Source organism: Amphibalanus amphitrite, unplaced genomic scaffold, assembly GCF_019059575.1.
Source record: "Amphibalanus amphitrite isolate SeventyFive unplaced genomic scaffold, NRLGWU_Aamphi_draft 001016F_arrow, whole genome shotgun sequence".
NCBI classification, from domain to species: Eukaryota; Metazoa; Arthropoda; class Thecostraca; order Balanomorpha; family Balanidae; genus Amphibalanus; species Amphibalanus amphitrite.
In genome coordinates, this window is record NW_024882510.1 from 212,812 (window position 1) to 239,634 (window position 26,823).

A 26,823-nucleotide genomic window follows, 5' to 3' on the forward strand; every position below is an offset into this window, starting at 1 on the left:
TTAGTTGTTTTCTCGTAACTGGTTCCTGGGAAGTGGTGGTAAGGTAAAAGAGCTTATGAAAATGCCAACGGGAGATTTATTTCGAGATGCGAAAAGGTTCAGAACAGGAGTGCTGATACAGTGAAAAGAAAAGAGGATGGGAGGGCAAGGTACAAATTTTAAATAGTAATACCAAAAATAGCAAGTAAATCAGATGATCCGGTTATTGTTGGTTTTCGGCCGTCTTGAGATGTCCTAGAATTCATGCTGTCTTCAAAAATCGTCTGGAGCTTGAATTTCATCTCAGAAGACTAATTATTTTTCGACGAATGAATAGCTGTGGAGGCTCTTCAAACTTGATATTTTCAGCTAAAAGTAGCTATAGCTCACGTTCCTGGATTTGGTAGTCATAGTGACATAATACATTGATCACCGACGTTGTGATAATTTTCACTTGATATAATCAGCAGTCAATATCATTCGCGGTATTCGACGACGACAAAGTCATTTCCAGCTGGTCCATTATCTTCGGCATCTGGGAGTTGAAGGGCAACATGCTGAGCCCTTGCTTCTTCCACAGCGCGGGGCACATGACTTGGACCAGTTGTCAAGAAAGACGATGACCGGGAACACAACCAGTAGCCCCAGGTTAAGAGTTTGAGGGTGTTTTTGCCAAGTCTCCAGCACGCACTTGGGCCAATAGTCAAAACACCAACATGCCATCTTGCAAGATATTGGGTGGCCAAGAATCTATAAATTGTGAATGTTGAATTTATCACCAAATTTTCCTGTGGACAACTCTTTGATTTTCGATATCGCCGGGATTATTTCACTCCGAATTTACATATCTTCCCAAGTGTGCCAAATTATAAACAAAAGTTTCTGAAAAATCGGTAAATGCTCAAATGATAAAGCTCGTGACGATTCGTAGAAAGTGCATCCCGCAAGACGTTATGTTATTTCAATGAAGCTAATCGGTGCGATTGGTGCAGCCAAAAATTGGTTAGATCAAGCCAGAAAAAAGATGTGTATTTTATCTTAGTTCATGGGGTTTTTAATTGGTCTGCAATGTCCTCAGACTGAACCGTTAGGCTACATTTGCATTGCGTGCATGCACTGCAAATATAAAAGTTTTTAACTCAGGATTCGAGGAAAGGGAGAGAAAGGGGGCAGAGGAAGTGGGACTTTTTAAAGATCTTGATCTGGTGGAGCGATATGAAAAAAAAACATTCTCTGCGCGAAATAATTGTCAATGGGGCACGGGTCAAGTTGTTATTCACTGCTTGCAGACACACATGCAACCTCACTTCAGGGTTGAGAGCGTTTTACGCACTCGGTTGTTACTCGCCAACTGGTGACCTTGGGTAAGGTCAGGTCGCCAGTAGTTGCTAGGCGCTCTCGGGTGCGCTCCCTCCCCTCCCCCATCCCTCCCCGCCTGTCGGGGGCTAGGATCGCGTGCTATAGCGCAGTCGCAATGAAAGCTCGTAAAGTGCAGGTTCAGTTAACCCTCGCCGGCCGAGGGGGGGGGGGCGGGTGCCGCCCCCCCCCCATAGGGTTTTTTCGCGATAGCTCCGAACACGCTGGCGATAGAGAGCTGAAACTTGGCATACCTGACCTTTGATCCAAGCCGCATCTTTTGACACCAACCGCATTTTTGGGTCAGGTCAGGTCACTGACCTATGACGTCATAAGTGAACCTCTGCACGGTCTTCAGATGTCGCAACTTCGCAACACCCTCACTGCCAGAGGAGATGTCACAGGGAAATGAAACTTGCAGGATCTAGTATCCATTATGAGTCCCACAACTTGTATATCTCGGATTTTTCCTAAAGGTCATATGAGGTCAGGTCATTTTCGTGACCTCACCAATCACCATTATAAGTCAATGGGGAAAAATGAAAACTGCTATTCTGGCGCCGGGAACGATCTCCAACTATCTCAAGCACACAGAATCGTGATTTGATGCACTCCTTGCAAGGTTAGATGCGTCACTTTTGCAATGTTGACCTTGCGTGACGTCATTTATGACGTCATCAAGGTCATATTAGTTTTTCGTCAATAACTCTTGATCAAATTGAGCTAGCGAGTCGGGAAAGCCACCAATGGACTCAGGAAGGCCTGCCGAATCGAATGATATGCGACATGACCTCTTTCGACCAACTTCGTGACCTGGGGGTGCTGACCTGACCTTGACCTGAGGTCAACACCCCAAGTTGACCTGACCCGGACAAAAAGTATATCATTCGACGCGCCTGAGCGAGGCGAACACGATGCTGCCAAAATCGGCGCTCTGCGGCCGTTTTTTGCGAAGTTATTCACCAAAAACTGAACCGTACCCTGAGGCACTTGACCTGACCTCAGAGGTCACCGGATGACCTAGGACCTTAAAATCGGGTACCAATCTCTGCGTCTCGTAACGGCGCACACGCTCGTTTTTTCCGCGACGCGCTAGCTCCACCAGGGGCGAAACGGCGAGGGGGGGTCGTACCCACCCACCCCCCCCCCCCCCTCGGCCGGCGCGTATGTAGAAAACCAATAGGTCCGGCGAGGGTTAAAACATCACCGGGCAAGTGAAGAAGAATTATTTAAGTGGACGGGTGGCTTCTCAGGAAGTGGTGGAACCCTTGACGGTAAGTGCTGTTAACCTATACGCAAAGCACTCAATCACTGTGTTTATCCAGCACCTTTATGAAGGTGACAACTGATCACGTGATGCACCGAAGGCGAAAAGAAAGCAAAAACCCCAGTTTTGCAGGCTATGTCGTATGATACTCGAGGCCCTCCCTGGATTCGGCACCTCTGCAGTCCATGACGACAGTGGACATCACCCGCCACACATCGCAAGCTTCAGAAACGCCTTATTTTCATTTATCTATTTTCCCCTTCCTTTCCCTTCTTGAGCTTTTTGCGACCATGTTGGGCGCAAATAGGGATTATGGGTTGCGACACATTTTTAACCACCATGCAGTGCACAGCTAAGCGGTTCACTAAGGGAAAACGGTAATCAATTGAAAAAGGATTGTCGATTCAGAATAAAAAAGGAGCATCATCTTAATGTGCATCGCTTTTCATCAGATAGGGACCAAATGCACGCGTTTTGGACAAGAAACTGGCCATTTTTATTTAAACTCCCCTAAAACGTCCCAACAGAAGCACTGACAACCGTAAAAGAGTTTGTCTGAATTGCTGTTAGCACTGTTTTGAGAGACATGCTTAAACATATAATCAAGTAAAGTAACCGTACTCTCATAGTTAATATCCAAAATCGTAAGAAAAAGGCCTGATAATTCCGAGGAGCTTTCGGCTTACGCCTTCTTCAACTCGCTCTCAGCGAGTTGAAGAAGGCGTAAGCCGAAAGCTCCTCGGAATTATCAGGCCTTTTTCTTACGATTTTGGATATTAACTATGAGAGTACGGTTACTTTACTTGATTATATGTAAAAGAGTTTGGTTTGAACTTTGAAAACCGGAGTATGGCAGACCTTTTGACGTTGTTTTTATCCCGATTTCTCTTGCCGGCTTTTCTGTAGAGAGGTAGGTCGCAAATACATAGGAAAGGGTCGCTAATTAGGCACCTTACCCTACCTATATTCATATGATTTATTATTGGGCACACTCAGAAAACACTTTGAGAACATTTTTGAATAAGGGCTCATATGAGTGCCAAAACAGGGCTCAAATCTGTATGATTTTAAAATCGGGATCAGTTAGGCGCCCTTTTCGGGCTCAAAGTACATTAGCCCCGAAAGCGGCATCAGTTCGTCTTCCTTTTCGGGCTCAATTCTGTAGTGTTTCCCGATTAGAATTAAGCGTTTCGTTTGTACCGAGTACTATCGCCAGTGGGTACTTGTTTCTCTATTACGTGCTCCTCTATTGGCCGCCATACTGGCAATGCTGAGCGAGAATACAGTTTAGTGACGAGAGGTGGCGCGGCGTGTGGGACCTGGCGGTCCGGCTGAAGCGAGAGGAAACGCTATATTTCTGGCGACGAGATATGAACCTCGACGGGCTTAGGCCGCCTTCAGCCTTTTTACCCACTCCGGGTAAACCAGTTGTACCGTGGGAGACATGGAAGCTACGTTTTAATACTTACCTGCTGGCGACGGGCGGTGACGCATTCGCCGCAGAGCGGAAGCGAGCTATTCTTTTACATTGTTTAGGCGAGGAGGGCCAGCGCATCCAGGAGACGCTTCCTCCAGCCGTGAAGATGGAAGGAGACGATGCCTTCACGTTAACCCTACGCCAGCTGGACACATTTTTTATCCCACGAGTGAATGCCATTGTCGAACGCTTTTCATTTCGACAACGAGCGCAGCTGCCGCAGGAGTCTACCGCAGAGTATGTATCAGTGTTGCGAGGTCTGGCAGTAAACTGTAAGTTTGGCAGTATGACTGATGATATGATCCGCGACATGGTGGTGGAAAAGACGATCCACCCACGCCTGCGAGAGAAGTTGCTCCAAGATGCGGAGCTCACGTTGGACAGGACGCTCGCTACAGCCGACGCATATGAGAGGGCCCTCCGTGAATCGGCAGTAATGGCGGGCCAGCAATCTTCTGCTCCAGTCGTCGCCAAGGTGTCCCACCCTCGTCAACCGAAGAAAGTCAAGGCACACAGCGGACTGCCTGAACGTCAGGCCCCGTGTACCAACTGTGGTAGATCGTCACATCGAACCGGCTCCAAGGACTGTCCAGCTCGAGGTCGCAGCTGCAGCTCGTGCGGCCTGCGGGGGCACTTCGCCGCAGTCTGCAGGTCAAGCGCCTCTGCTTCAACCGCAGCTGCCGCCCCACGACGCCTGAAGGACACAGTTAAGGAGGCTACCGTGCTGAAGGTCAGTGACTCCCCTCAGAAGGTGCTCTGTCCTGTCACGCTCTCTGTGGGTGACATTCAGCACTCGGTCGACATCCAGGTCGACACTGGAGCTACCTGTTCACTTTTGTCTCTTCAGTACGCCCGAGATCTCTTCAAGGGGGACTCACCGGCTGGTTCAGTCGCTTCATCAGCGGCTATGCCGAGGTGGTTCGACCCATGGCTAGCCTGCTGAAGAAGGACACACCCTTCGAGTGGACTCCATCCGTCGAACGGAGTTTTCAGCGCATCAAGCAGCTGGTGGCCGGCCAGCCGGTGCTGAAGCCGTTCCAGCCCGAGCTGCCGACCATCGTGACGTCAGACGCCTCGGACCGTGGCGCGGGCGCCGTCCTCTCCCAGATACAGGAAGACGGCTTCGAGCATCCTGTCGCCTTCTGGTCCCGCAGCTTCACCGACACGGAGCGCCGCTACTCGGTCTCCGAGCGCGAGGCGCTCAGCGCCGTCCAGGCCGTGGAGAGGTGGAAGGTGTACCTGTGGGGGAGGAACTTCACTCTCCGCACCGACCACTCCGCTCTCACCACGCTGCTCTCTCCCAAGTTCTCGGGTAGAGCGGGAGCGCGCGTCGCGCGCTGGCAGGCGCGGCTCCTCCCGTACGCCTACGACGTGGTGTACGTCCCGGGACACCGCATCCCAGCGGCCGACGCGCTGTCCCGGCTTCCCCTGCCGGACACCGGACCAGCAGAGGAGGATGATGAAGTCATCGCCCTGGTGACCGACGATGCAGCCGACGTGATCTCCGAAGATGACGTCAGAGAAGCGTCCCTGTTGGACGACACGCTGGAGCGGCTGCGGTCCGTCATCGCTGCCGGCTGGCCGGACTCGGCACGGAACTGCCCGCCCGACCTGCGGCCGTTCTTCCACGTCCGACACGAACTGCACGTGCGCCGTGACGCCGTGGTCATCCGTGGAGCGGACAGAGTGGTCGTGCCGGCCGCACTGACCGACCGGTACCTGCAGCTGGCTCACCGCGCTCACGACGGCATCGTCAGGATGAAACAGCTTCTCCGAAGTCTGTGCTGGTGGCCTGGAGTCGACCGTGCCGTGACAGAGGTCGTCAAGGCGTGCGACCTGTGCCAGCAGAGCGACAAAGTGCTGTCACAGAAGGTTCGACCTGCGCCGCTGCAGCCAGTCCCGCTTCCCACAAGGCCGTGGTCGAAGCTGGGTGTAGATATCGTGGGACCTATCGCCGGAGTTCCCCAGTCTGCACGCTATGCAGTCACCCTCACGGACTACTACAGCAAGTGGGTGGAGGTGGGACTCTGTGCGAAAGTCGAGACAAGCGACATCATCAGGATTCTGTCTGTGATCTGGGCCCGCGAAGGATATCCTGAGGAGATCGCAACGGACAACGGGCCCCAGTTCATCAGCCGCGACTTCGAGACTTATCTACAGCAGAGGAAGATCAAGCATCTGAAGTCGTCTGTGTACTGGCCGAGGGGCAACGCCGCCGTGGAACGATTCAACCGATCGTTCAAGTCCTGGGTCCAGGCGGCCGCGCAGCAGAGCCAAGTTCCGTTCCAGGCCTACCTGCAGGGCCGACTGGCGCGTTACCGAGCCACGCCGCACTGCACCACCGGTGTATCGCCGTCTGAGCTGCTACACGGCAGGAAGATGAGGCTGGACCTGCCGGTGTTCGACGACTACTGCGTCACCTCTGATGTGGCACGACGGGTCGTCAAGCAGCAGCGCCGCAACCGTCGCCACTACGACAGCCGGCACCGGGCGCGGCCGACCGAGATCGCTGTGGGCGACACGGTCTGCGTCCGCCAGCCCGGTCACGTCCAGAAGAAGGGCGCCAAGTTCAGCAAGCCGCTCCGCGTCGTCAGCCGTCACGGACCCGCTACGTTCGGTCTCTCCGACGGTTCGCGTTGGAACGTGGCTCACCTGGCCAGGAGGGAGATCGGCGCCGCCCCGTCGACGCCGACTCTGCCGGTCAGCACTGAAGCTGTTCCTGCGCCGCCGCCGCCGCCGTCTCCGCTGCCTGTGGTCGCGGCGGCCCCGGCCTCGTCCGTGTCGTCTCCAGCGGCTCCTGTGTCTTCACCGCCGGCCGGTGCGGCCGCACCTCGCGATCCGCTGGCCGGCGTACCGACCGCGACCGCCTGCGCGCCGGCGCCGCCGGTCGGTGCGGCCCCGGGCCCGCTACCGAGCGAGCTACCGAGCGCGACCGAGATCGTGGCGTCCCCGTGTCCGCCGGCGCCACCTGTACTAGCGCCACCGATCGACCCGGTTAACCGAGTGGACCCTCGGGTCAGTGATCGTGGACTACCTGCCTCTAACCGCAGTGACCGCGAACTTACCGCGTCGTCGCGAGGCCGTCGTAGGTTTAAGCCGACTCGCTTGGACCTGTGATTGTGTTCTCCAGCTGAACTCGTGTGTGATTGTTCTCCAGCTGAACTCGTGTGTGATTGTTATCCAGCTGAACTCGTGGAGTGACAGCTGAACTCGTGGAGTTTAAGTTTAAGTGCGGGGGGATGTAGTGTTTCCCGATTAGAATTAAGCGTTTCGTTTGTACCGAGTACTATCGCCAGTGGGTACTTGTTTCTCTATTACGTGCTCCTCTATTGGCCGCCATACTGGCAATGCTGAGCGAGAATACAGTTTAGTGACGAGAGGTGGCGCGGCGTGTGGGACCTGGCGGTCCGGCTGAAGCGAGAGGAAACGCTATAAATTCGAGCTGCGTTTTAGGGCTCCATACGACATTCCGCCATTCCGTCCTTTGCTGTTTTCAGTGCCATGTGTTGGTGTACCTACCGCCGTGATTTCAAAATGAATGGTAAGTTATTAGTTATCAGTTATCGCTATCTTTTAGAAAAAATCAAGATGTTGATGCTCATGCCATTTTAATCCCTTATCAATTAAAATTGTGGTGGCATTTGTTCAGAAAAGGTCTGATCTACAATTGTGGCGCCGTTGATACGAATACGCACGGGTTTGATTATTCGTTTTTCTTGTATTTGCGCCACATGAAAGCATCATATCTGGATTCAGGATGTCACATAGTGTAAGAATGTGCAAAAATTTTGTCTGGTTCTTCGTGATGATGTGATTGAAGCAATGCTTTCAAGGGTAGGTAAGGATTTTGTTACTTGTTCGTAATGGTTATCTTGATTCTCAACTAAAATTAATCCTAACCTTGCCTACTAACCTATTAAGTTAAACTTAGTACCAATACCTACCAACCTACAACCTATTTGGATCTTTCATATACTTATAACATGCTGCTGCTTCTGCTAACATGCTGCGGAATGCTGGTTGACATGATGGAATGCTGGTATGACAGTGTTCCATGTTTCAGAATTTTAGGTGAATAACCACACATGATGGGGAAAATGTTTTCATCCTAAAAATATGACAAGTGGCTTTATTTCATCTTTGCTAAAAAAATATGTCAAAAGTTTGATTCAACAACCAGCTGCCAGGTTACGCATGACTTGACAGTTGATGCATCTACTCTACATCATTTCATTTCAGATCCTGTGAAGGTTCTGACAAAATCTGAGGTAAAAATGGCATTATGCAGTTTTGCGGAAAGACTAAATCTATCTCATTTTGTCTTCAGATTTTTTTTATTGGGACACCCAATTGAAATCCAATTTTAGAACACTGTGACACCATGCCTGTGCGCCAAGTAAGAGGAAGGGTCTACAAGTATACATCAAGATAACCAATTATGGACAAGTTGAGACTTGAGTCATGAGCTCTTATTTGTGGTTACAATACCTTCAACTGCATGATTTTGCACAACTTCCATACAGGCATCCAGACTGGAAAAGGTTCAAGTCCATACTTATTCTGGTGCTTGAATATGGCAGTTCAAAGATGGAAGGCATATGATGCTACAAAATGAAAAAAATAATTCAACTTACAAAAAATAGGTATTCATATCTATCCTAAACTAAACTAACCTAAACTTACCTAACCTAATCCAACCCAACCCAACCACCCCAACCAGCCCAGCCCAGCCCAACCCAGCCCAGCCCAGCCCAGCCCAGCCCAGCCCAGCCCAGCCCAGCCCAGCCCAACCCAACCCAAAACCTACAGTCTAAAACCTAGAGCTAAAACCTGCAGCCCAAACTGGAAAACATCCATATGGTACGCCGGACGCCCGTGAAGCCGTCATGCGCCGAAGTTCGGCGCAAGCTATTTTGCAATTTGCGCTGAAATTTCTGCATTATTTGCGCCGAAGGTTAGTGCCCTTTTGCGTCAAAATTAAGCCACTTATACAAAAAGCACGTTTACATCTGCTGGCCAAGGTTTTATAAACCAGACAGAACGCTCTGGGCCTTAACCACTCCTGACTCCCATGTTTGAGCGTCCAAATTAGTTGATGTTTCCATGGAAGCTGAATACCACAATACGTGTAGCGCACTGTAGCATCGTGCCGTGAAATAAGGCTCGGGACGGAAGTTCCGGGGTCACAAAAATTGGTGTGGCGGTGTTGTCGCGGCTGGCGGGCTCCAGCAAGGGGTTTAAGTTTACGACACCACTCTTGTTTCAGGAGAGGTGTCAGCGATTCGAGACTACTTGGGCATGCGGGCAGCGGGGTCGGCGTGGCTGCCTGCGGCTGCGGCCACACATCTTGGCGTCCTGGAGGCGGAGATGCTGATGGTGGCATGAGTCATCACTGGCTGCCCGATTTCCATGCTCCAAGACTCGCCGTGAGGGCCGAGGTGGGCGTCGTGCCGATGGAGAGATGAGGAGGGATGCGCTGGCATCGCGCCTACTGGCGAAGGCGCTCTCCCTCCCGTCGGAGGACCCGCCGCGTCGTGGCGGAAGCCCCCCCCCCAACCGTGACTGAAGTCAGTGACCGGCTGGAGAGAGCGCGGGGGAGCGGTGTGGGACCACTGGAGTGGCGCTGCCCGCCGAGGCGCGCTTATCCACGAGACTGCCCCCGTAGACGCCAACAGACGGCGTCACGGTCCACCTGGACCTGCTGCCGATCGGGGCGTCCGCGACAGCGAGGAGGAGTGCTGCGGAGGCGTGACTGGGAGCGCTCCCCCAGCGTGCGACGTGGGCCTGGGTCGACGGGTCTGCGACCGGGGGAGTAATAGGAAGGCGGCGCTGGGGTCCTCACCGAGCACCCAGACAGTACAACATTGGTACTGCGGGAGGCGGCGGGGAGGATTTGCTCCATTTACCGATCTGAGATGGTGGCGCCCAAAACGGCAAAGCAACATCTCCTGAAGCACCCGTCCTTCGAGGAAGACCCCATAATCATTTGCTCCGACTCGCAGGCGTCGCTGGCGACGCCACGAGGTGGACAAGTGGCCCAGACACCCCCCCCCCCCTCATCCCCTAGGTGCCGCCATCTGGGAGTATATGATGGCCCTAGTGGCTGTAGGGGGCCGAAGAATCCACCATAGAAGGAGGGCGGCGATAGCCCGATTAAGCTGGGCGTCCAGTGGAGCCTCGGCTCTATCATGGGCATTGGGCAAGGACTCTGCGAGCACCCCCGTCTCCTCCATCTTCGACGGCACTCCAGTCAGAAAGCTGTCCCCACCCGAGTTTCCCAGCAGCATGGGCCACATGAAACCGAACAGCGCCGAGCCGCTCGACGCTGAGGACCAGGCGAGAGTAACAGTGAAAAGGTGAAACGCTCGAAACGGCGCGCGCCGCCGGCCGAGGGCGCCGAGCCGGCCCAGGCCGGCTGCGGGTCAAACAGAAGCCGTCTCCGCGGCGGCCGCCCAGTGACAGCGACTCGGACTGACGTCGAGGCACCGCTGCCGCCTCCGCCGACCAACCCGCCGCCCAGCAAGGGCAGTTTGAAGGCGGCTGCGCCGGTGAAGGTGGCGCGGCCTGGCAGGGGCCGCGGCCGGCCCACTCCCAGCTACCCGTCCCGCGAGGTGCTCAGTACCACCGACTCGTCCGATTCTGAGGCAGCGCCGTCGGCGGGCCGCCGCCAGCAGTGACGACGACCGGCTGGCGGCGTTCGCGCGGGACTTGTCCGACTCCTGGTACTCGGACTTGCCGCCCAAACTGGACGCCGGCGGCGTGAGCACCAGCAACGCCAATAAAAAGTCCACCTTCATCCGGCTCTTCTCGCACCGTGTCAAAAGGACTACGCCGCGCGGCCGGCCGGCCAACTCGAATGAGCGCAGCGAAGGGCACACGTCCCCGACGGCGGCACTGGCGCCTCCCGCCGCGCCGCTGCCGGCGTTGCTGGCAACGCCGATCCAGGCCCATCGATTTCTACTGTTTTGTTGCCTACGTGCCGCTGCCGCCGCTCAGCCAGCACAATGGCGTGCCGGTGTTGCGCTGTCGGATCGAAAAGCGGCTCGTGCAGCGGACGGACGGGTGCGGCCCGCGCGATGAGCCGCCGCCGCACACCGAGCTGCGCCGCGCGGACGTGAAGGTGGAGCTGGCAGCGGCCTGCTCAGTCCCCTCAACGGCGTCGACCGGCTCTCCGGCGATTTGCGGTCAGAAACGCCGCCGCTTCTGGGACCAAGGTGTCAGAGCGCGGCGCTGCCCGTGAGACGTTAAGTTAGCACAGGCAATGTCGTCTGCACTCCTTGCAGTTCATGTTGAATACACAACCATGTTGCGAAGTAATAGGCGCCGGGTTTTTCAGTTCATAGAACTTTTTCCCTGGCTATTACACCCCACAACCGAACACTGACACCTTGCACAAGTATGACTGTGTGTATGAATGTTAATAAATACATGAACCAATGTTGTGTTTTCGGTTCCAGTACCTTCTTTGGGCACCTCGGCAACAAGTAAGTAATCCGTTAGCTTTGCCACACCTAAGATAGGCTCCCACGTTGTTATTTGCTCCCGGGTTAACATAAACCGGTTTAACGTAACTTTTGCATCCCGGCCAAAATTGCCGGTTAACTGTCCCACCGCTCGAGACTGGCGCTAGGCTGGCCGAGCAAAAAAAGAAAGTTTGTCCGCGGCTTCGTCTTATTCGCAGCTGCTGGACACGGGGGAGGGGGGAGGAGGGGCTGCATCGGACGAAAAGCGGGCTCTGGTATTAACTGGATTTTTTGCCAGCTGGCGCCGTATGGTGGCGCTAGCAGAGCTTCTTACATATCAATGCTAGATATAAAAGAATAAATATTTACCAATCAATTTTTCATTTAAAGCCATTTGAAATATTTATGTCCATCCTACTACCGCGCTTAGGTATATCTAAAATTAAATACCTTTCGTGCGTCGCCAGCTGGCCAGCCAGCTGACGCAATCCAGCTTTTACCAAAGCCCCGAAAAGCGATGACGTGAGCCCTAATATTGGCTTCACCACACAATTTGAGCCCTCAAACTGGAATCAGGTGAGCTCGAAAATGGGGATCAGGCTGAAAACTGGTATCATAGTGAGACTAGTTTTAGAGCTTGACACCGATAATGGGTACTGACTGAGCTCTGTTTCTGCGATCAATGATACCGATTTAAGGGATCGTATGAGCCCATGTGGCGCTAGCTCAGAAAGTATTCTCGAAATGTGCTGTCTGTTTTGAATATGGTACATTAGCCCGAAAACTGGTCTCTGAGCCCGAAAATCGGGACACTGTTTTCTCAGTGCATACACCGAAGTTGAACTCATTTATGATGCCCTTCATCCCCTGGTGCGCCAGCTGCCCCTACTTGTCGTGCCAATTCTGGCTATAGATAGATGTATCTGTCCCTATACCTGCCTATTATTATTCAGAAAAAGGTGTCGCCATGGCAACATCGAGGCCGTGATCGAGCCTCATCCCGGTCAAGATAGTACTTACTATCAACACGATGTCATCATGTTACAGTCTGATACCTAATACTATATTGAAGGTTCTACAGCATAGGCTGCCCCCCTTTGATTTTGGCATTTTAACTGACAGCCCTATGGGCGACGGGTGTTGCATGGAAAGAAGGGGACCAAAGGTCGGCAGTGCCCTCCCCCCCCTTAATTGAAGGTGTTCCGCCGCTACTGGTCTACAGCTACCTATTTTTGAAAACATAATATTTAGTGTGTCTTGTTCACCAAAATAACCCCCGATGCATCAATGCATTAGGTACTATAAAACAATCAACCCGGTAAAGCCTGCGTCCTACACCTGCACTTAAAGGAAGACTGCCACCTTCAAAAAGTTTTCTCAGATCGGCCTATGATTTATTCCCTGGACAAAACAAAATTTTAGAATTCACCTGACAAAGTATCATCACGTGAATCGCGAAAAAAATGTCGATTATCATACAATTATCAATCGGTTAATGTCTAGCGACAATGTTTACACATCACTAGACTTCAAGGTCATAAGATTATTACATTTTATTTGAAAAAGTAAGGTAATTTATGATTTACTAATATATGATTTCATAAGAAATTGGCCATGTTTAATTTATTTTGCATTTAAGTTCGTAAAACATTTTTAAAAATCATGGCTCATTTGGAATGGGTCTGGCCCATGTTAAACCCCATTTCCCACACTTTTTTGGAAAAAATGAACTACTGAATATATAAGTTTAACTTTTATTTTGACACTCCAAAATTCTTCTCTGATCTCGAAACAATCAAAGTTTTGACATATATTTACCAAAAGATAAGAAAATTCGTGTTTCAAAGTTATCGATAAACAGTAGAGATGTCGGTTTTCTTGGACTAAAAAAATGGCATCAAACTGAACTTTGGTCTCCGATTTCTCGCAAACGGGTTCGAATTTCGGAAAACCGACTTCAGTCTGGGACATAGGTGGCTCAGCTCTAGTGAAAACCGTTTTGTGGAAAAAAGGTGGCAGTCTACCTTTAACCCGTGCCCCACTGGGGTCTGCGTATAACACGCCCTTCTGGGGGGGGGGGGGGGCTCTCCATAGCCCCCCTCCTAACTCCGAAACTACCGGGCTGATCGTCAAGATTCAAACGGCGTCTGATAGCCCCGGAAAAACTGTCGAGCGAAACCTAATTTCATTGACCTCGAGGTCACCGATGACGTCACAGGTCAGGTCAAAGTAAAAACTATTAGCATTTCGGCTTGTTCACCTTTTGGGCTCTGGCCGCCGTCTTACAAGTCAGATCAAGCTCATTTTTGGTTTACACACTCGTGAATAGATGCTCTAGATACCTTGAGGGTTCCAAACTTGTACTTTGATTTTTAGGTCAGGGTCAGGTCATCACAGGTCACGGAAATATTATATCATGCGTCGGTCACGTGACACATGTTTTATGGTTCATTTAGGCCATATATTTCGAATGTGATGTCGTCTGTGTCATTCGAGGTCATTTTGAGTCGAATTTAGCTGAGGTCAGGTCACTTTCAGGTCAAAAAAGGTCAAATTTTGAAGTTAAAATTTTTCAACAAAAAAGGTGTCTATTGGATGCAGTTTGAGCTCAGGAACACGATGGTGCTATTTATATTGGTGTACGATGTCAAATACGTACTGAAAATTTGATTTAAAAATTAATAATTGTGAATTGTTTGCAATAATGCGTATAACTTGGCCATTTTTGAAGATATTTAGCTAAAACTTGCTAGAGTTAGTCATAAGCATGTGTTCTGTCACATATATTCCGATTTTTTTGAAAAGGCAAAAACGTTTTGAAAAAAATATAAAAATATATATTTTGAATATTATTATATAGATTTTCGAAATATTCAAAATTTAAATCCGATATAGCAGTTGGATAGCGCAATCAATTCTGAGTCCTTTCATGCAAAGAAGTTGGATCTAGCTTAAAAATTGAGCTCTTGGGAGCGATTGCCGTGGTTCAAGGTTTTGCGTCGAAATCGGCCGAACATGACGTCACTCTGATGTCATTTTCGGCCGACCTATGGTAGCTACGAAGTTCAAATTTTAACACAAGGTGTCAAATTGATGCAGCCGAAGGTACTGTAAGTTTGGCGTCGATACGTTAAGTGGTTTGGAAGTTATTGCAGAAAAACAGGAGGGGGGCTATGAATAGCCCTCCCCCCAGTGGGGCGCGGGTTTTAACCTCAACTAAAGAAGAATCATATTTAACTACTACTATCAACACTGGAATGAATTATTCAAAATAGGCTCCGGTCTTTACACAAGCAATCCGCGTTCGCTTCCGGAAGGGGTATTCCACGCAGTTGCAGGACACTAGTCAGATTTTAGCGATATGAAATCAGGCTGCCACCGTTCCCAGTTTAATATGCAGGTGTCTGGAGTGTAGAACATGGCCTCTTGCTATCTGGTCGTCCTGAAAGTAATCCAGCAAATGCACCCGTGACATTCACGTGTCACGTGCCATAACAGATTCATAGAATCCGTGAGAAAAGAAAATGACACCGCTGCTGCCCATGGTTATGCATTGCATATTGCTGACGTTTTGAGGCTTTGAGGCGAACAACGTGTGCTTGAGAACGTGGTTACTGCTGTTATGCATTTGCAATGCATCTTGGCAAAGTATCACGCTCGGGTTTTCGTTGATTAGTAGATGTTCCAAATCGCAGTAAATCCAACTGTCGCTCCACACCGTGGGTAAGAACTAAGCGATAACAACGGGAAATCCCACCAGATATAAGCGAAAATCATGGATTTACGAGAGCACACCTTTTGCCAGAATATGCCTACGTTTTACATTTTCTTAGCGCGTACAATAGGAATCCCATTTTCATACTTATTGGTTTTGTTGTGATCACTTTTTCCCTTCATCGTATTGATTTATATGTTGACACATTTTCACTGTGCTCGTTTCTTTTCATCTATCATTTACCGTTGTCATCATTTTACCATAAGTTCACTTCGTTTTCCTGTCTACCGTCCCTGGAAATGATAGTATCGCAGGTATGCACATTGTGCACTTTTGCAGTATATGGGAGCTATCATCAGAGGTGAAAGAAGTGTTCAAGCTGTCGCCAACGAAATGTTCCAAAGGCAAAGCTGTCACATTAAAACAAACAAACAAACAAACAAACAAACAAACAAACAAACAAACAAGAACTGAAGTAGACAGTTCGTGTAAACCATAAGAACGTGAATTTTGCAAACGAAATTTGCATAAAGGATAAGCATAGGCTGTCGCATTTCCTTGTCGAAACTTGAAATCAAGATTCAGGAAATACGATTGTCGCATGCGACATGCGACAGCAAACTATCCGCAAACGGCGAATGGGGAATACGGCGTAACTATTTCGTTCGTGCGTTGACTATTTTTTTTTCTGTGCATAATTTGTGACTAAAACACTGTAAAACAATAGCGCAGCAAAATAGAGCAAGAGTGGGCACGCAAAAGGGTTATATCCCAGGCATGAAAACGCATCATGATTTGCAGTGTTCTTCGCAGAATGAAAAACAAAGCTATGAAACTGATTGTGGGTCCATTGTGAGTCACACTGGGTCCGCAAAAAGGGTTTTCAAAGGGAAGCGGAAGCGCAAAGCGCAAAGGAAGCGCAAAAAGGGAAGCAAGTCGGTTTTAATTCAAATGAGATGTGCCTTTAAACATCAAGTTGAAAAGCTAGCTTTGTTTACCATAAGTTCGTGATATCGTTTATTTCATTATATAAGAAAGGCGCATCAAGTGGCGCCGATCCTCCTAAGCCGTTGAAAATGCTTTATAATGCATAGGTATAGAATAACGGTGATGACCTACAATACTATAAACCTGGGTCTAAGGCCGCCTTTTTGCTATTGGCGTCAAACACCTTAGAAAAAGGCGACCACGTCACAAAACTAGCGCTTCTACTAAATAACCTACCTGAATTTCTATATCACATCGCATCGCTCACGAGTGCATCGAAATAATACGACCACATCAGTTCAGCTGTGAGCGACATATCAGCTCATCGCCTCAGATCAGTTCATCAACGAACGTCAGTTCAGCAGCAACGCTTGTGGTCACGAGACATCATTGAGCCTTCAAGCACCAGTTCATCGACGAACATCGGGTTATCTACACGTCAGCTCATCGGCGAACATCAGTTCAGTGACTCACACCAGTATAACAATGCATAGTAATGCAGCTTCAGCGACGCATAACAGTTCATCGCGGCACATCAGTTCATCTGGGCACATCAGTTCAGCAGCACTGATCAGTTCATCACGAGAATCGGGATACCAATCCATCGATGACCATACTTCACTCATGAACACATTCATGAACACTACTCAGTTCATCGACGCATTTCAGCCCATCACAAGACATCAATTCATCATTTCGACTGCGTTGCTCAGTTCGGCAACATTTGACAAACAACCACAGTATTCCTGAGAGTAAAACCTTCCGCCTCACCCTCGATACACTTCTGAGCATGCGTCAGATAAGCGAAGGTATCCCCTGCACTTGGCTCACCCGAACACCACTTGGTGCTCCAAAACGAATCATCGGATCTTCCACTCATGACGAACGACCCATCATCTTCCACCATGTTCAACCAGATCCCCTTTATAGTTGTAGTTGTTGACAGAAAATCAAACTCTTCCTGATTGGCGAATGTCGCGAGAGTCGCTCCCAGGTTTTGACAATACGCGTCGTCTGCTGCCCACTCGTGTTGACCCTGCGAGCGCGACACCACGAGAAAGCAGACGCTTCCGCTTGCCTGCCAGCCTGTCTCACACTGCCCTCCAGCCGCCGATAAGGTCGTCGTTTCCGTTGCCATCACCGTCGAAGTGACCGTCGCCGTCGTCGTTGTAGGTTGTGTGGTAGCTGTGACATCCGGTAGCCTTAAATACACATCAGTCCCGGTTTCCGGGGTCAAATCCCCATCCTCAGGTGTCTCTCCTATGAGGAGACAAGACGTCTCGCTGCGCTGAACGGAGACACAATCGGCGCGGCGGAGACATCTCAGGGCGCAGAGAAAGGCCGTATCGCCCGCGGCACTGCTTAGGGGACTTCCCGTATATCTTTGCGCATGCGCAGTGACCCGGAAGGTGACCCCGGCAGAGGTCACGTGGATCAACGCACCCAAGATGATCGCCAAGGTGCGAGGCAGCATCCCTGTCGGAGAAAATTGGATTATTTCAGCTTTGTGATATGATAGAAGCATACAAACATCACAACGAGATCCTTTGTGCCAATGACCACCACCGCTCATCCTGAGTCTTAAAATACCTACCTATCCGTTTTAAACTGATGTCCTTTTATTAACTAGAAGCGTTACACGAAATTTTTAGACTCAAACCGAAATCGGATACTACGATTTGCTTTTTCAACACTTCCAGAGGCGTTATATTTTAACTGCAGGCTAATCAAATCAATTTGCTATGAACAGATCCATAGTTGATTGCTCCTAAGAATAATTATTAAAGGCATTTAATACTAACTATCTGCATAGAAAGCATGAACTGCATAGTAGTTCATGTTGTCTATGCTATCTGTAATTTTAATTCAGCACAAATGCTGCAGCTAAGACATTTGTCTAAAACTGTCTCGTCCCACCAAGCGTATGGATTATCGTTCACGTTTAATCAGAGTTTTTTTTTTCTGAACAGCCAACAAACAGAAGACGTTGTGTGGCGCAATGCAAAAGAAGATCAATAAGCGGAAAGCCATCGACCTGTTAATTGAAGAAAAAAAAACGCTGACATGCAGTTCGTCCGTTGTTCCCTTATAACCTTTGACCCGTGGGCTTTACCATTTCGTACCGGTCGGACAAGACAGCCATAATTCGTGTAAGCAGTCCCATTGTACCTTGTTTAATTCGTGCCCACATAATCAGAAACATTGATGTACGATGTAACTATAAATAGACATTTAATAGTCAGGTGCCGTAAAAAGTAAAAGTTCACAAATCGCTTTAGATCATGTTACATGACGTGAAATTAATTTCGCTTCTTTTTCCTTTATCTTGAAACAAAAACAGACATATTTGTTAAGGTACATGCTGGCGAATCCAGAACGGGTGGGACGGGAGGGTTGAGGGGGCTCGTTGAACTCGCTCCCCCCGCAACGTCCGAAATTGAGAAGAAACTTATCTTTTTACTCCCGCAAAAAGAAAATCAGCCTTATTTAGAATTGAGAAATAACGTATGCTCACTATCTTTAAAAGTCTAACCTTGGCTTAAAAATAAATGCATATATTTCGGAAATCGGAAACGTTTCTTTTTCAGTTCTAAAACTAATAATACCAAATAATAATGGTATTGTTAATTAACGAACTGAAGAGGGAACATTTCCAAAATATATTCATTCATTTTTAGGCCACGTCTAGGATTTTAAAGATAGTGAGCATGCGGTTCATTCCCATCTACGCTGCGGCTACCCATCTACGCTGGAGTACGAAAAACATCATCTCACGAGCATGCGCGAGTTCGCCTTGCGTCCGGGGAGGGGCGGGGGTGGTAACTCCCGCGAGGGCCTATCGCAGGCCCGGGCGGATGAGTTCAACCGACACTTCGCGACAGTCGGTCCGCGTATTGCCGCTGAACTGGCAGCCGGCAACCCCCCGCCACTCCCGCCGAGGCCGCCCTGTGTCACCACGGCCAGCATGTGTCTGCGGCCGGCGACACTCCCGGAGTTGTCTGTGGCCCTGCGGCAGTTGTCGTCCTCCCGTGCGGTGGGACATGACGGTGTACCACTGTTTGCTATTCGCCAGTGTTTTCCTGTGATTGGACCCCACATTCTCCATCTAGTCAATGCCTCATTTTCTTTACGTACGTTTCCCTCATCTTGGAAGCTTGCTTCTGTCGTGCCGCTTCATAAGTCTGGTTCCCGTGACAGCGCTGTTAATTTTAGACCTATATCAATTTTACCAGTGTTATCGAAAGTATGTGAAAAGGTGGTTTGCAATCAGCTCGCTTCTTATCTTGATACGTCCTCTATTTTATCACCATCTCAGTATGCGTACCGCCGATATCACTCAACGGAGGATGCTCTCACCGACGCTGTCGAGTGGGTGACGCGCCGCGTCGACAAGGGTCACATTGTTGCCATCACGTCGGTGGACCTCAGTCGCGCCTTTGATAGTGTTGACCATGGTATTTTATTGTCCAAGTTGAGCTGGTACGGTGTTGACCCCGGGTGGTTCGCGAGTTACCTCGGTGGCCGGCGGCAGGTGGTGAGAGGCGGCTCCCTATCCCTTCCTATGTCCCATGGCGTTCCGCAGGGCTCCCTGGTCGGCCCAATCCTCTTCAGCATCTTCACAAATGACCTACCTTCCTACCTTCCTCATGGACGGCTCATTTCCTATGCGGATGACACCCAACTCCTCGATTCCGCTCTTCCCACTGACTTACCTGTCCTTAAAAAACAACAGGAAGACACCTTGCTCGCTGTCCAGTCCTATTACACATCCAATTCCTTGAAAATGAATCCTAGTAAGACCACCCTGCTTCTTGTGGGTACTGACCAGAACCTCAAGAAAACCTCATCCTTTTCCCTTACCATATCCGGTCACACACTACAACCATCCCCTTTTGTGAAGATGCTGGGAGTGACGGTCGACTCAACCCTATCCTGGGAAAAGCACATTTCAAATGTTGTCAAAAAGTGCAATTCCATCCTTCTATGTTTGTATAAAATTCGTCATCATCTTACCCCCGAGACCCGTAAGCTCCTTATCCAGTGCCATGTTTTCCCCCACATCCTTTACTGCCTCTCCGTCTGGGGCGGGGCCGCTCGCTGTCATTTACATAAGGTGCAGAAGGTCCTGAATTTTGGTGCTAGGGTCGTCTCCGGAGCGCGGGTTTCTGAACATATTTCACCGGTGTTGAGAGCCCTCGGCTGGCATGACATTGCTGATCTTGTCGTCCACCGTGACTGCTCCACTGTGTTCAGGGCGCTGAGTGACCCTTGCGCTCCGGAGGCGATCCGCTCCCTATTCACTCGGCGAGCCGCTGTATCGCAGCGCTCAACGCGGGCAACGTGTGCCGGTGTGCTGGAGCTGCCGGCTTACCGGCTGTCTATGTCGCGCCGGGCCTTGTCGTACCGAGCGGCCTCGTCCTGGAATCGCCTGCCGCCTGCCACCACCGGCTCTCGAACTAGTGCAGAGTTTTTACGACTTTTAAACTCGACATGTGACTAGCGTTTTGGTATTTTAGTACAATGTGTATGCGTGTGTGTGCTTGTGTTTTATATGTTTTTACTATTGTCATTGACTAGAAGCTGACACTAATCCATCATTGGAATGCTTCGCTAATACAATATACAATATACAATATACATGCGGTTATTTTTCAATACTGTTCAATCATGCTGCTCATTTTAGTACTTCGCAACCTTATGTCAGCCTTAATTATTTCAAAATACCTTAAATCTTCTTTGAATCGTACAGAAAGTCATAATGAAGCGCAATTAGGATAATTACGAGAAAATTGAGTGTTTTTAGGATTGGGTATGCCATTTGTAAAGCCTAATTAATGTCAATGTCCTATTAAACCCATATGATTACCTACATGAACGTTGGGAAGCGAAGAAAACAAGTATACGGAGAAAATCCGGTTATAAAACGACTTTTTCAAGGAACCGTAAACGCTAATCGTACATGTGTAAAAAGGAGGATCAAAAGTCTTTAAACTACCTTTTCAGCCACTTCCTGTACAAGGAATGTCATAGGATGGAGTGCCTGAACCTGAAATCCTTTTTTATAATGTCGGAGGACAAGCGACCTACCTGTCTTCCTGGACGGGCCGACAGCGTCGCTCTGACACCGAGGAAGGTCGTGACGTGCGACTGGCTGCTGGGCGTTACCATGGCAACGTCGAAACACCACAGGGGGTTGAGAGGGATCATGCTCAGGGGCAACGTCGGCTTAAAGTCCAAGTAGGTCTCGAGTTAAGGAAGGGCAAGGGATAAGGATTTTTTTTTGCCGAATGGTGCGAATCCGTAGCCTCGGGCCCTCGCCAAGGCTTGACGGTTGGGAACTGTATTAAAATGTAAATGAAAATGGTTTTAAGCTAAAAACTATCGAGCTTAATCTCATGACTTCGTCTTTGCTTAGAAGAAATTAACAGATAATGAGTTTTTCACTTCTTTTTTCCTGGCTATACGATCGTACTTCATCCAATTAAGTTATTAATCGATATCACCAAATAGCGAATGGCGCCAATATGTCATTGCCTAATGGTCCTGACCCAAGGTTGTCAACTTGACAGACGACTTAAGCTTGCGATCGCCTCACGATTTTTGATTAATGAGTTTGGCTACCGCATACCAACGAAGCAGTGGAGTGCATTGCAGGAATGCCACTTATGCATGATTCATATCGTCACCATTCATGCGCTGCCTTTCCTACTGGTGAATAAGTGCCATTCGTTTGGTACATGAAGTGAAGTCGTCTTTCCAAGCTCGCGTATACTATAAGTCGCCTTTTTTGTGTTTTAATAAGTTTCTTTGCTTCCGGATAGTTGCTAAGATGTTTTTATTTAAAGGGATATGTTCACCTTGAGAAAATGGAGTGGATGGTTCCAAAGCACCTGAACATAGTCGATAATACCTAGCGACTTTTTTGACATCTAGCGACAATTTCAACATTTTGGTGCCGGCCCGACAGATGGAATTTTTCCGGACCGGAAAACCGGTGTGAACCCGGCTCAATATTCTTCATGGCTGTATCACTTTGAAATTTTATTACCAAAGCCTTTTTGAGCCACAAGTAGGACGAACTTTGGTTCGTCTAAAAAATAAAACGAAAATAAAATTGCTTTAAATATGTTGCATCGAAAAAGAATGCACACAAATAGCCATAAACGTTTGCGTAATTATCAAAACTTGCGCACAATGTCTGTAGCACATCGATTCACCATAACTTGAAGCGATTTGTAGTTCGCTATATTTCCACAAGGTGGCTTTGTGTCGTATATGACGTCATATCCATACATTACGTCATTACTTTAAATTTAGTTTTTCATCATTTTCAACAAAATTCGGCCAATTAATGGCGTGTGTCCACCCATTTAGGTATTATCGACTATTTTCAAGTGCTTTGGAACTATCCACTCCACTTTTCAAGGTGAACATATCCCTTTAACTAAAAACATCTTAGCAACTATCCCGAATCAAAGAAACTTATTAACCCGCGCCCAGATGGGGTCTGCCGAGCAACGTGGTCTGATGGGGGGGGCCATTTTGGCCCCCCCTCAGATCTCGAGAACCACGCAACATAGCGACAAGCGGTAAACGGTGTTGGATAGCCCCAACGGGGAACTACCTTGTGACCCAATTTCATTGACCTCGGTCAAACCGATGACGTCACAGGTCAGGTCAAATGTCGAATTTTCACCGTTTACAGGCATTTCAAGAAATGCGTTGTAAAATCGTGTAAAATGCATTTCATTGAAAATCATCGATGGGGAAATGTTCTTCAAACACATATTTTGCTATTTGAGGTCACTGATACCAGGTCAGGTCACAGAGGTCAGGTCACTGGGGGGTCACAATATGAAAGTGTCGTGTGATACATGTTTTATGGTCCATTTTACATGGCAAATGCGATTATGTGGGTCAGACAGACTTTAGGGCCAGCTTAGGTCACGTTTTGGTCAAGGTCAGGTCAAGGTCAGGTCAAGGTCAGGTCAAATTAGGTCAAATTTCAAAGTTGATATTTTTGCATAAAATGGGTATCGATTCGATGCAGCTCGTCACGGGGAGTTCAATGGTGGTCTCCGTTTTGCGCTAAGAGCTCTAGAATTGCTAAAAATTGAGTTCAAAAATTTGACGTCATCAATTTTTAACAGTTTTTTTCGCTATAACTTGGCCAAAAAAAGAGGTATCGATCTAAAATTTGGTATGTATATCGAAGAGCGCAGGGACTATCATATATATTCCGGTTTTTTCGAAATTCGAAAAATTTTTGGAAATTTTTTGAGTTTTTCTAAAAAAATCAATTTTTTTGATTTTTGGGGGTCAAAATCCCAAAATTTCGAAAATCCGAGATAGCAGTTTTGTAGCGCCGTCTTTTCTCTACACAACCACATAAAGAACTTTAAAATTGCTTGTTAACTGTAGAATTGGTGAGCGTTTCAAGATGTCATGTTTTTTGCTCATTTTTACTCGAACATGACCTCAGTTTGACCTCAATAACTCCTGACCTGAGGTGACCTGTGACTTGAAATTTTGTGTGAAGGTGTCAAATTGATGCCCGGTAAGGTACCCAAAATTTGGCGGCGCTGCGCGCAGCCGTTTTCTCGCTATTTAAGAAAAACCACAGGGGGGGGCCAAAATGGCCCCCCCTGAGGGTTAAAACACAAAAAGGCGACTTATAGTATACGCGAGCTTGGAAAGACGACTTCACTTCATGTACCAAACGAATGGCACTTATTCACCAGTAGGAAAGGCAGCGCATGAATGGTGACGATATGAATCATGCATAAGTGGCATTCCTGCAATGCACTCCACTGCTTCGTTGGTATGCGGTAGCCAAACTCATTAATCAAAAATCGTGAGGCGATCGCAAGCTTAAGTTGTCTGTCAAGTTGACAACCTTGGGCCAGGACCATTAGGCAATGACATATTGGCGCTATTCGCTATTTGGTGATATCGATTAATAACTTAATTGGATGAAGTGCGATCGTATAGCCAGGAAAAGAGAAGTGAAAAACTCATTATCTGTTAATTTCTAAGCAAAGACGAAGTCATGAGATTAATCTCGATAGTTTTTAGCTTAGAACCATTTTCATTAACCATAGACCTGTAGAGGTCTGCATTAACATTTTAATTCAGTTCTCAACCGTCAAGCCTTGGCGAGGACCCGAGGCTACGGATTCGCACCATTCGGCAAGAAAAAATATCCTATCCCCTGCCCTTCCTTAACTTGAGACCTATGTACTTGGACTTTAAGCCGACTTTACCCCCTGAGCATGACCCTTCTCAACCCCTTGCGGTGTTTCGACGTTGTCATGGTAACGCCCTGCAGCCGGTCGCGCGTCACGACCTTCTTCGGTGTCAGAGCGTCGCTGTCGGCCCGTCCAGGAAGACAGGTAGGTCGCTTGTCCTCCGACATTATAAAAAAGGATTTCAGGTTTGGGCACTCCATCCTATGACATTCTTTGTGCATGCAGTGTTTGAGAAGGTAGTTTAATGACTTTTGATCCTCTTTTTTACACATGTACGATTAGCGTTTACGGTTCCTTGAAAAAATCGTTTTGTAACCGGATTTTTTTCCGTATACTTGTTTTCTTCGCTTCCCAACGTTCATGTATTCATATTGGTTACGAGCGAGCGAGCGCAGCGAGCGAGCGAGTTCATACTGAATTAAGGGAAAATCCTGAGTAGGTATGAGCGGCCGGCCGTGGGGACGCTCTTCAAAAGCTAATATCTTAGGAACGGGACATCCGATTGACAAGCGGTCTTCTTTACTGAATGTCACTTGGACGTAAAAGTTCTGTGGTGTGATGGCCACCATGCGTTCTTGCCAACCACCGCACGTGGCGCGTGGTAAAGTTGGACATTTTTTAAGAACCCCAAAATTGCAACCTCAATAACGGCACAACGGTTGGGCCGATTGAATTGAAACTCGGTACACAGTTAGGTCTCCATCAGACCAGTAAAACGCCTTTTGGGCGACCAACGGAGCGAGCGAGAGGATGGGCCTTGCACGTGCGAAATTGCGAGGGGGTACCTCCAACTAACTTGTGCACTGCACCCTACTAATCGGTCTTTAGCGATGTGCCAAATTTCAGCGCAATCGGCCTAGCCGTTCTCGAGATCTGGAAGCGGCACACTGCACGTGCGCACGTGCAAGCGGGGTCCAAACTGACTTTTGCACGGCACCCTACTAACTGGTCCCCAACCGTGTACCAAATTTGAGCGCAATCGGCCCAGCCGTTCTCGAGATCTGGTAGCGCCCCCTGCACGTGCGCACGTGCTGTAGCACCCCAACCTTAACACATGCAGATGAATTATCTGATGGAGACCTAACTGTGTACCGAGTTTCAATTCAATCGGCCCAACCGTTGTGCCGTTATTGAGGTTGCAATTTTGGGGGTTCTTAACCCGGCAGGCGGTGGGCCTACCAGCCACCAGCGCGGTGGGGGGGGGGCACTTTTTTGCCCCCCCCCCGTATCTCCGAAACTACTGGACGGATCCGGAAAATTCAAACGGCGTTCGATAGCCCTGTAAAATTTGTTGAGGGAAACCAAATTTCATTGACCTCGGGGTCACCGATGACGTCACAGGTCAGGTCAAAGATAAAATGTTTCACCGTTCACGGGGCTTCTAGGGAAAGCGCTATAACACCGAGTAAAACGCATTTTGTCGAAAATCAGCGATAAAGCGTCAGTTGTCTAGTACATATGTTGCTATTAGAGGTCACTGGTCATACCAGGTCAGGTCACAGGTCAGGTCACCAAAGGTCACCAAGGGTCACCACATGAGCCCAACTTTACTAAGGTTATGCGATGCATGTTTTATGGCCAGTTTTTCATTTACAACTCAATGGTGTTGGTTCTAAGACCATCAGGTACGGTTTAGGTCACTTTCTGGTGGAGGTCAGGTCAAGGTCAGGTCAAAAAAGTTCAAATTTCAAAGTTGATATTTTTGCATAAAATGGGTATCGATTCGATGCAGCTCGTCACGAGGAGTCTAATGGTGGTCTTTGTTTTGCGCTACGAGGTCTAGAATTGCTAAAAATTGAGTTTGAAAATTTGACGTCATCAATTTTAAACAGTTTTTTCGCTATAACTTGGCCAAAAAAAGAGGTATCGATCTCAAATTTGGTATGTAGATAGAAGGCGATAGGGGCTATCACATATATTCCGTTTTTTCGAAATTCAAAAAACTTTTTGGATTTTTTGGCTATTATATTCAAAAAAATCTATTTTTTGATTTTTGGGGGTCAAAATCCAAAAAATTCGAAAAACCGAAATAGCAGTTTTGTAGCCCTTTTAATTCCACACCTTTTATGTTTGAAACATTTTTATGTATCTCTAAAGCTGTAGGCCTGACAGCTCTTCCCGCGAAACCTTTTTTTGGGTCGAAAATGGCAAAAATGACGTCACTCTGACGTCATTAGCGGCCAACCTATCATAGCCTTTGGAAAAATTTTGTCACCATGTGCGCTAGCTGCTCCCGGGAGGGTACTGAAAGTTTGGTGACGATCGGCGCAGCGGTTCTCGAGATATATCGAAGCTGGAAGGGTTGCGAGTACTACGCCCAGTGGAAGGGG

At 48.5% G+C, this 26,823-nt stretch overlaps 1 pseudogene; it reads left to right on the top strand.

Annotated features, from left to right (window-relative positions):
• The first annotated feature begins 12,085 nt into the window (after positions 1-12,085).
• The window catches only part of LOC122369219, a 29,008-nt pseudogene continuing 14,270 nt past the window's right edge, over positions 12,086-26,823 (top strand).